Source organism: Pyrus communis, chromosome 13, assembly GCF_963583255.1.
Source record: "Pyrus communis chromosome 13, drPyrComm1.1, whole genome shotgun sequence".
In the NCBI taxonomy this organism is placed as follows: domain Eukaryota; kingdom Viridiplantae; phylum Streptophyta; class Magnoliopsida; order Rosales; family Rosaceae; genus Pyrus; species Pyrus communis.
The window spans coordinates 6167657-6172440 of NC_084815.1; the positions used below are offsets into that span (position 1 = coordinate 6167657).

General features: G+C 37.2%; 1 pseudogene; it reads left to right on the forward strand.

The window, feature by feature from the left end:
- Positions 1–2295: 2295 nt before the first annotated feature.
- Positions 2296–4311, forward strand: LOC137711999 (uncharacterized; annotated as a pseudogene).
- The last annotated feature ends 473 nt before the right edge of the window (positions 4312–4784 follow it).

Genomic DNA, 4784 nt, shown 5'->3' on the forward strand with positions numbered 1-4784 from the left:
ATATTTATCATGCAGCTCACATCTGACTGACTTGGGTTCTATGGGGCATGACTTATTGCGCATTGGGTATTCTCTTGGATTTCTCAATTAGATATTATCTTACTGGTAGGTTAGTGTGACGAGGTGCCGGTTCACATCCGACAATTAAAACCCCCTTTATCAAAACTAGACCGATTGTCTGCTCTCCTATCTGGATGCTCTTTCCATTTTTTTTTATTTTGTACGATCTCAGTTAAGACACGTTAATATTTTATATTGATTTTTTATAGAGATAATAAAATAAAAAATAATAGAAATATAAAATGTTGACGTATTTAATTGTAATTGTACAAATAAAAAAGAATAAGAAGGGCATTAAAACAGAAGGGCAGACAATCTGCTTCCTCATCCAAAACCCAAAAGAAAATAAAAAGGTATTATATATTAATCAAATATTAACATATTACATATCCATTTTGGAAGATACTGTTGACCCAAACAACAGTCCGGCTTGCCTTTTTACTCTTTTTTTTTTTTTTTTTTTTTTTTTTTTTATCAATTCAAAAAACTAGAGAGGCTTTCATCAGAAAATTGATGCACGGCACAGAAACTAAAGAACATTGGGTGATTTTCTTTTTTTGGTAGATATTCCAGCTCATTTGTAAATGAAATGTTTTAGATTTGATTTTTATTAAAGATAAAGTTGAACCACATTATTATTGCAAAGCTCATTGTAAGACTTAGACTACTCCCTCATCCTCTAGTGTAGATACTACCGTTTGTTCCACAAAAAAAAGAAAAGAAAAAAAAGGACATTACTAGGGGAATTTTATTGATATATATATATATATATATATATATATATATATATAATACAACTAGTCAGGAGGAGATAAACCTAACCCTCATAATGCAAGAAAAAAAATATATGAAAAGAAAGGGGTACATGAACCTTACCTCTCTAGAAACAAAAAACAACAAAGATACAAGGAAAAGAAGGGGGACATGAAACATAACCCCTCTAAAACCGAGCCTAAGGCACTGTTTGGTACACCGTATAAGGCACCGGATAAGACTAATAATACGGTGTACCGTGTTTGGTGACCGTTTGGATTAAATAGGCACCAAATTAAATAATCCGGGCCCACCTTTTTTACCCGATGCTTACCTGCTTAGTAATACCGTGCAAATGCACTGTACAACTTAGTCGGGCTTCGGTTGGAAAGAGCAGTCTTCCGCACCATCTCTTCCTCTACAGGCGCTCTCCAGGTGCTCTCCAAGCGCTTTTTTTTCCTCTCCAGGCACTCACTCTTCCTCTCATCCCAGGTTTGTCTTCTCAACTTCTTCTTCTTCGTTTGAATCACAATTTGTTTTTCAGATTTCTTCTTCTAGGATTCCGCCCCTCCCTCTATTCTTCCCCCTCCTCCTATTTTTCTTGCAATTTTCTTTCAATTGATTGAATCTAGTTATTATTTTCTCTCTAATTATGCAGTTGATTATGTAATTTTGTGTTTTAATTAGAATTTTTGAATTTTAGGGTTTTCTATTGGGGTCGAATTTAGGGTTTGTTGTTGGTGTTGAACTTACAATTTTAATTGTGTGTGTGTGCGCACGCGCAGCGTGTGTATGTGTGTGTTTGTGCTTGCAATGTGCGCAGATTGTGTGTGTGTATGTGCGCGCGCGCGCGCAGTGTGCTATGTGTATGTGTGTGCGCACGCATGCAGTGTGTGTGTGTGTGTGTGTGTGTGTGCAGCGTGTGTGTGTGTGTATGTGTGCGCGCGTGCTTGCAATGCAAGAGAAAATCAAAGGCAGCGTGTGTGTGTCTGTGCTTGCAATGTGCGTAGATTGTGTGTGTGTGCGCGCGCGCGCGTGCAGCGTGTGTGTGTGTGCTTGCAATGTGGGCAGATTGTGTGTGTGTGTGTGTGCGTGCGCACGTGCTTCCAATGCAAGAGAAAACCAAGGGCATCGTGTGTGTGTGTGTGTGCAACGTGTGTGTGTGTGTGTCTGTGCTTGCAATGTGCGCAGATTGTGTGTGTGTGTATGTGCAACATGTGTGTGTGTGTATGTGTGCGTGCACGCTTGCAATGCAAGAGAAAACCAAGGGCAGCGTGTGTGTGTGTCTGTGCTTGCAATGTGCGCAGATTGTGTGTGTGTGTGTGTGTGCGCGCGCTCGCTTGCAATATGCGCAGATTGGACACATATATTATACCGTGGGGCACGAAATCCTTATTCCTCTGTGTGTGTGTGTGTGTGTGAAAAATTTCGACATTTTTTGGATTATCTGCCGATGACATTTTTTGGTAGGACTTATTAACATGCTTCCTTCTGTTTTCAGTGTTATTATGCATTCATGCTCCAGTTACTTAATTTTTTGCCACTATCTAATAATGTTATTTTATATTATCACTAGACATGGATCAAAGAAAGATTGTGGCATGCTTCATTGTTAACGTGTGGTACTTGAATATTGTGACTTGGTTGATGATGTGGTTCATCAAGAATCATAATTTAGCTAGAAGGCGGAATCGACAACTTGCACTTAGAAATCGCACATTTGTTAGGAGAATGGTAGGGTCAGCCTATTTAGATAGCATGATAGGATATGATGATGTTCAGTGTGTGAACCAAATTAGAATGGATAAAATAACGTTCCACTATTTATGTCAAATGCTTCGTGACCACGGTAGAGTAAAATTGGATGGTGTAGTGACAATGGAAGAACAAGTTTGCATGTTTTTGCATATACTTGCACATCATGTCAAGAATCGTACAATTGGGAGTAGGTTTTGTTGATTGGGGGAGACCATAAGTAGGTATTTCAATTTCAATTCCATTCTACATGGAGTGTTAAGGCTACAAGGTACACTTTTGAAAGTGCCAGAACCCATTCATAATGCCTACCCAGATCCTAAATGGAGTTGGTTTGAAGTATTCTTCATATTTTATAAAAATTACTTCTAAAATTAATGTAATTAAATATATTGAGCATACTAATGTTAATGATTTTTTTTAGAATTGCTTGGGGGCATTGGATGGGACTTACATTAACGTTCATGTCCCTGAGCGAGATAAACCAAGATACCGATCAAGGAAGGGAGAGATTGCGACCAATATGTTGGGAGTCTGTAATGTGGACATGAATTTTATATTTGTGTACCCAGGTTGGGAAGGGTCGGCATCTGATTCTAGAGTACTCCAAGATGCGATAAGTAGACCATCGGGATTAAAAGTTCCCACGGGTAACAATAGATTATTTGTTTATATTAGTAATTTGAATCCTCATTTTTCTTATATATAGTAATATACATTTTTTTGTGTGTTAGGGTGTTACTACCTTGTGGATGGTGGGTACACAAATGGTCCAGGATACCTTGCACCGTATAGGGGAGTGCGTTACCATCTCTTAAAGTGGAGAAATAGAAGACTCCCGATTAATCATGAGGAGCATTTCAATATGAAACATGCTCAAGCTAGAAATGTCATTGAGAGATGTTTTGGACTACTTAAGATGCGTTGGAGCATCTTAAGAGGTCCTTCATTTTCCCAATTAAAACACAATTTAGGATTATGACAGCCTGCTGCCTATTACATAATCTTATTAGAAGGCACATGTCAGCTGATCCAATAGAAAATGCAATCCTAAACTTGGACGAATTTGAAAGTAGTGATGATGATGAAGATATGATTGACAATGTTCAACCTACACAAGAATGGACTGCATGGAGAAACACTTTGGCTATGAATATGTACAATGAGTGGCGTGCACAAGTGTGATTTGATTAAATTTTTTTACATATGCATGTTGTGATTTGGTTATGGTTTGTTATTTGAACAAATAGTGATTTCTTATGTATTCGGTTATGATACTTTATTCGAACAAAGTGCAACCTGGTTATGTATTTATTTAAAAAGTGTGATGATTTGCTTATGGTTTTTATCACTTACTATTAATTATATGCATTATTGATTATATGTCCTAATGCCAATATAAAGGGTGTTCCACATGTTGTGTATGTAATTGTAGGAATGGAAAGTGAACAAAGTATCAACCAAAAGGAAGTAGAAGGGTTTGGAAACAACATGAAGAAGATGCATTGTTCTCCATACTTGAGGAGGCAGTTGTTAAGAATTTGCGATGTGATAACAGTTGTTTCAAACCTGGAACAATGGCTCAGTTTGAAACAGCTATTAATTTGAAATGTCCTAATGCCAATATAAAGGCAGTTCCACATATTGAGTCCAAAATGAGGATGTGGAAAAAAGATTATGCAATAGTTTATGACATGGTTAATAAAACTGGTTTTGCATGGAATGATGTACAAAAGTGTATTGAGGTTGATAGCACTGAAGTATGGCAATCCTATGTAAAGGTAATTCTCTAACATAGTACTAGAATTTAACTTTACATATTTGATTACTTAACATGTTCCCTTACATACAATTTAATAGTACCAAACCATATCCTTTAGCCCTATAACAGCTTAATTAAATTAATGGATGCTTGATTATATCAAGACAGGTTGAAGGGAACAAAATAAGATTGTTTGTATTTTATGGATAGTGTGATTTGTTTTCGCATTGCAGGTTAACAAAGAAGCAAAAGGCTGGCTAGGAAAATCATTTCCATTGTATGATAGATTGAATGTTATTTTTGGGAAAGACCGAGCAATTGAAGTAGGAGCTGCAACTCCTACTGAGATGATGTATAAGCCTGAGCACATTAATGAAGATGAAGATGAGGCGGAGACTAGTTCTCCCTCTGTTGCTCGATGGTCCAGTAGTTCAAGTACCCGGAAAAGGAAGAG